Genomic DNA, 6,653 nt, shown 5'->3' on the forward strand with positions numbered 1-6,653 from the left:
GTTAAATGCAACAAAACATATGTTTCATGTATGAGGTCCTCCGTCTATTAATTGCAATGTCTTTGCAAACAAACAAAATATGAAAGCACAAAAAAGTCCAAAGTGGTCCCTGTCCCTCAAATGATCATCACCCTACCAATGTTTCCACCTTTTGCATATTTTAAAATGTCATTATTTCATTTTTTTTTAAATAACTAAAAATTCATTTTCTAGAGCCCGTTGTATTTTCATACTCGATTTGCTTTGTTCCTAGTAGGTTTTCAAAAGGGCAGGGTATTAGCTAATAACATATATTTAGCACATGATATTGACTTACATGTAACATTAGTTACTATTTATAAGATAAGCTATTTTATTTAATGGCCATCAATGGACATTGAGGTATTGGTTAGACATCCAGAATTCTAATAAACCTTATAGTATCTAAAAATTACACATCTTACAAAGCTGAAGGAAACTTATTCATGTTTTGTAACTAACATTACAAGTTACTTATAGTGATGTTAACCTTCAATATTCAGCTTCAGACACTGATTGCTCTTGCATGTGAACATATGTGGTCAACCACCATTTATTACTAGTAACACCACTTAGTGATAAATTGTTGAACTCCCAATTGCAATGAGGGAAAATCAAACATTAAATTGCATCCTTATTAACATTTTCTTCTTTAGAATTTTGTTAACTTTACAAAATGTTCTCTCTACTTAATAATGTAGATACCAACATGATATTTATCATTAATGTTGCTCCATCTATGACCTAATTTGTGGGACACAGAAAAATAATAGTTAAGAAATGTAAATTTTTACCAAATGTGTCCTCTTTTTTTGTGAAATGGCCCATAGCTGAAAGATACAGTATATAAAGGAAGATGGAAAGTTGTTTCTGCTCTTCTAGAGATTATTTTTGCAGTACTGTGTGGCTTGTTAATGAAATCCATCTGCTGTACCAGTTTAACCCTTCAGGGTGAATTCAATTAAGGGCAAATTTATTCACCGGTCAAATCTGCGTATCAACTGCCACAGTTTACAGCAGCGGGATCTTGCATAAAAGTATAGATACCTATAGGATAGTGAGAACTTTTGTGTGAATCAGGCATTCGCCAACTGCAAATGGGACCCTTTGTGGCAATTGAATTCCCTCCATTATCTCAATATTACTGAATGACCAACACATCACATAGTGTGTACCAGGGCTGTAACTACATGTGGGCCGAGTGTGCGCTGCCCACAGCGCATAGTCACTGCAGGCACAACCTGTACACTTTTTCCCCACACCGCTGTCGCAGCCTTCTGCCTCCCGCATCTAGTGCAAACAGGCCATGGCGGACAGCACCTGTGATGCTTCAGTGTGTCTGCCGCCGGCCACCCTCTCACCCACAGCTGGCCTGTTTCTTTAAGGCAGCTCAGCAGTCAGCTTGCCTGTGTAACATGCAGAGCTCTGGAGGTCTGCCATGAACTCAGCAGTGGTGCACATGTGACTGTAGGATGCGGAGGAAGAATCCAGCGCAGGAGCAGACCGAGTCAGCGTGTGGTGAGTCAAGGAGGTGGGGGGAGGTTACAAATGGCAGTGGGAACACACACTTGGCTCAGCGGCTCCACACTGGTGATGTCCCTCACTGTTCCCTATATGCTCTCTACATTCATTCTCTCTGCTCCCCTCACTCAACCACCCACCCTCACTGCTCCCTACACTCACCCTCACAGCTCCCTACACCCAATCCCTCTGCTCTCCTCACTCACTACTCCCTACACTCATCCTCACTGCTCCCTACAACTGCTCTCTCTGCTCCCCTCACTCACCCTCACTGCACCCTACACCCACTCTAACTGCTTCCTACATCCACCCTCTAAGCTCCTCTCACTCACCCTCCCTCACTGCTCCCTACACTCACCCTCACTGCTCCCTACACTCACCCTCACTGATCCCTACACCCACTCTCTCTGCTCTCTTCACTCACCCACCCTCCTCACTGCTCCCTACACTCACCCTCACTGCTCCCTACAGTCACCCTCACTGCTCCCTCACTCACCATCATATGCTCCCTAATCTCACCCTCACTACTCCCTACACCCAATCTCTCTGCTCCCCTCACTCACTGCTCCCTACACTCACTCTCACTGCTCCCAACACCCACTCCCTCTGCCCCCCTCACCCTCAGCCCCAAGCTCTCACTCTCAGGGTGGGAGCAGCAGCAGCATCTGCCCAATCAGATTGCTGCATCGGAAAGAGTGAGGGTTGGCTGCAGCAATCCCACACCCTCCCTTTCTCCCTTTGCATGACAGCCATCGGGGGGACAGCTGCTACTTCCACCGGTTGCAATACCTCAGGATTCCTCTTCCCAGTATGCTCGACCCCCTTCCATCTCCTGCAGTTTCTGAGGAGGGACTGGAGTACAGGAGCTGTTGCTCAGCAGAAGAAATGTAAGTAGCAGCTTAGCTGCCAACCACATTAAAAAGCATGATCCAAATGCCCACTCTACAGCATCAGATAGCAGTTATGAATTTCTTTTAAGCATTTGTTGAACATCAAACTTGTGAGACCCTGCATCTGACTGTTCAGGTGTAAAATGTGTACTCCTGTGTGGTGTAATGTAAGTGATGAACACACCTCCCTCCTTCTACATGGCATAATGTGGGCTCTACCTGGCATAATATGTCTCAGGAGTTTTACCTGGAGTAATGTGGGCTCTACCTGGCATAAAGTGTATCTGGGGCTCTACATGCCATAATGTGCAAGAGAAGGCTCTACCTGATGTAATGTGTGACAGAGGCTCTACCTGTCGTCATGTATGATAGGGGCTCTACCTTGTGTAATGTGTGTAAGTGGCGCTACTACGCAGCGCAATTTGAATAATGGAGACTACTGTGCAGAGTAATATGAATTGGTATTATTTTGTGGCCACGTCCCTTACCCACGAAGCCACTCCCATATATTTTTTCTGCACCCCTGCGGCGTGCACTGTCCCAATTTTGAATAAGAGGGGGGGGGGGGCAATGCTGTTTCTTGCACACAGCGCTAAAATTAGTTACGGCACTGGTGTGTACCTAGCATAAGATGCAAAATGTAAAGTAAAATACAGTACACTACTCTGCAGTCAGGTAAGGCATCTGGGGGGTAATTCCAAGTTGATCGCAGCAGGAAATTTTTTAGCAGTTGGGCAAAACCATGTGCACTGCAGGGGGGGGGGGGCAGATATAACATTTGCAGAGAGAGTTAGATTTGGGTGGGGGGGGGCAAGGACAATTCCATCTTGCATGTCTTTTTCCCCCCACATCATGCCAGGGGTGCTGCCCCACTGCCGTTTAATTCCAGGGGTGCTCTTGCCTGTCACTTCTGTGCTGTGTAATTCTCCAGGGGTGCTGCCTATGCTGTATAATTCCAGCGGTGCTACTGTACTTAGGGGGGTAATTCTGAGTTGATCACAGCAGCAAGTTTGTTAGCAATTGGGCAAAACCATGTGCACTGCAGGGGGGGCAGATATAAAATTTGCAGAGAGAGTTAGATTTGGGTGGGTTATTTCGTTTCTGTGCAGGGTAAATACTGGCTGCTTTATTTTTACACTGCAATTTAGATTTCAGTTTGAATACACCCCACCCAAATCTAACTCTCTCTGCACATGTTATATCTGCCTCCCCTGCAGTGCAAATGGTTTTGCCCAATTGCTATCAGAATTCCTGCTGCAATCAACTTGGAATTACCCCCCTTGTGCCATATGGTGCAAAGATGTCTAGTGTATGAGGACATATCTGTGGGTCCAAGGTTTGTACAATTGCATACCAAACCATATTGGTATAAACATGTGTGCCCGAGAAAGCTTATTTGTAGGCAGTCAGGGGCAGGTGTAAATAGCAGTTGTTGATGATTTCTTAGTTGCTCAATAACATTGTAAATTGTTCGTTATGGTCTCATTATGTAACATTTGGCTTGTATGCAGAGCTCAAGATATCTTCACTGGGAAAACAATTCTACAATAAAACACACCACCAAATATTCCTGTCAGGAATAGACTTACCACAGCTGCATCTGTCCGTCGGTGCGGTCCCCATCCGGGATCCCTACGTCTTGCTGTCACTGGTCGCCTTGTCGCCGAACGTCATCTTGGGCCTAGGAGCACTCCTGTTGTCGGCGGGCGTGCATGCATGCCGCGTTCCCGCCGGGCTGCGGCATGGGCGCCGCCATGACAGTTTCCATCAGACTACCACATCAGCCAATCCGGAGCTTGGCCGCTCCTCCTCATTCACTTCCCACCAATGCCTGCAGACCGGGGGGTATATCAGGAGCAGCAGGGTGAGTCAGTCCTTGTCCTGGACTTCGTGTCACTCCTATGACCTGTGTCTCTGGCTCTGTTCTCCAGTTCCTCCGTTTACCTGCTTTGCCTTCCAGTTTGTTCCGGTACTTCCGTGGAACCACAAGCACCAGCGATCCTTGCATTTGTGATCAAGCTTCACACCTTAACCAACTACTGTGTGCTCCAGCCCTCTGCAGTAGAGACTCTCCTCCAGGTGCATCTCATCATCTACACCTGTCCATCAGCCTGCAAGCTGCCAGTGTTATTCCCAACTGCACTGAGAACTTTTACACTTGTCTCCTGCAATTGCTACCAGGCTTGCTATTTCCATCACCATCTCTGCTGGCTTCACGGCCTAACAACCCTCGGTTCCCATACCGACATATCGATCCCCTGATCGATTGAACTTACCATACAGACTTTGCCATAGACTCTCAGCTTCCACGCTGCACATTCACCATTCCATTTGTTACTGTTGTTATTAAGTATTCCTGCTGCCATATTGTCTAAACCTACTGTTCAATAAACAACATTGCGCACGTGCGCAGGAATCCAATCCGGCCTCCTCACTTCTTCCATCCTACCTCCACTGACCCACTAGCGCCCCCTCCGGGGACACAAACTAAACAGAACCTGACAGTAATTCCAGGAACAATGGACTCGGATGGTGGTCAGAATGTGGGGTCAGGGGCCTTACAAAATCTGGTCTCCCGCTTGGATGGTCAAGAGGCTGCGCAGCAGCAGATGTTCCAGTTTCTGCAAGAAATGTCCTCCCGTCTCGATACACTACAACAATCTCTGCCTAGTGCTCTTGTTTCTTCAGTTCCAGTCACCCCTGCTCCTGCAAGTGCAGTGGGCTCTTCTTCACTGGCTGCATCAACTCCAGTGTCACGCTTGCATCTGCCCGTGCCCAGCAAATATGATGGCAGCCCCAAGTAATGTCGCGGATTTCTTAATCAATGTGAAATCCAGTTCGAGTTGTTATTACACAATTTCCCCATGCCAAGATCCAAGGTTGCCTACATTATATCACTGCTCTCTGGATCAGCTTTGAGTTGGGTGTCTCCTCTGTGGGAACGTGCTGACCCTCTTATGAATAACTATACCGAATTTGTGTCAACCTTCAGACGCATCTTTGATGAACCAGGTCGCACAACATCAGCTTCTGCAGATCTTATCCAACTTCGTCAAGGTACCCGTAGCATGGGTCAATATGTCATCCAGTTCCAGATGTTAGCCGCAGAGATTCAATGGAATAACCAAGCGCTGGTGTCAGCCTTCTGGCATGGACTCTCTGATCGGATCAAAGATGAACTAGCCACCCGTGACATTCCTGAGCAATTATCAGAGTTAATTTCCTTGTGCATCAAGTTGGACTCTCGCATTCGCGAACGCAACCGTGAGCGTGCTCGTAGTGAGCCTCGCAAGCCGAGAATGGTACCTCCGGCACAATTTCAGCCTCCACCTTCTGACGAGCCTATGCAAATTAATAGGTCCCGCTTAACTCCTGAGGAGCGGTCGAGAAGACTTCGAGAGAGATTGTGTCTTTATTGTGCGGCTACAGGTCACCAAATTAATTCTTGTACAGCGCGTTCGGGAAACGCCAGATCCTGAATTGTAAAGGAGGAGTCAAGTTGGGATCTTCTAGACAAGCTCCTTCAAACCAAGACCTTATTCTTCCTGTGACTTTAGAGACTACGGCTGGACTCCAGTCTGTAACCGCGTTAGTGGACTGTGGAGCTGCTGGAAACTTCATTACTCAAGCTGCAGTTGATAAGTTCCGTCTGCATATTTGCGAACTCACATATCCAGCCTATATCACTGCAGTGGATGGTAGCCAAATTTCCAAGGGTTACATCTCTCATCAAACCAAGCCAGTGATGCTGGGAGTCGGGTTCCTGCATTCTGAATTAATCAAGTTCCTAGTCATTCCTCAGGCAACCCAGGAGATCGTTTTGGGTATGCCCTGGCTCCAGCTACATAATCCGCAGATTGACTGGTCCACGTTACAACTGACTTCCTAGGGTTCACACTGCCGTCAGTCCTGCCTAGCCCAAGTTCGTCCTGTGAGGTCTTCAGAAGTTAAAGTTCAGTCAAGCCTTCCTGTGGCCTACCAAGATTTCTCTGAAATCTTCAGCGAAAAGGCCGCCGATGTTCTGCCGCCCCATAGGGAGTGGGATTGTCCCATCGATCTCCTCCCTGGCAAGAAGCCACCTAGAGGGCATACTTATCCATTATCTATACCTGAAACCGAGGCAATGAGTGAGTACATCAGAGAGAATCTACAGAAAGGCTTCATTCGCCCTTCATCTTCGCCTGCCGGAGCGGGTTTTTTCTTTGTTAAGAAAAAAGATGGAGG

The sequence above is a fragment of the Pseudophryne corroboree genome, chromosome 2 (assembly GCF_028390025.1).
Source record: "Pseudophryne corroboree isolate aPseCor3 chromosome 2, aPseCor3.hap2, whole genome shotgun sequence".
NCBI classification, from domain to species: Eukaryota; Metazoa; Chordata; class Amphibia; order Anura; family Myobatrachidae; genus Pseudophryne; species Pseudophryne corroboree.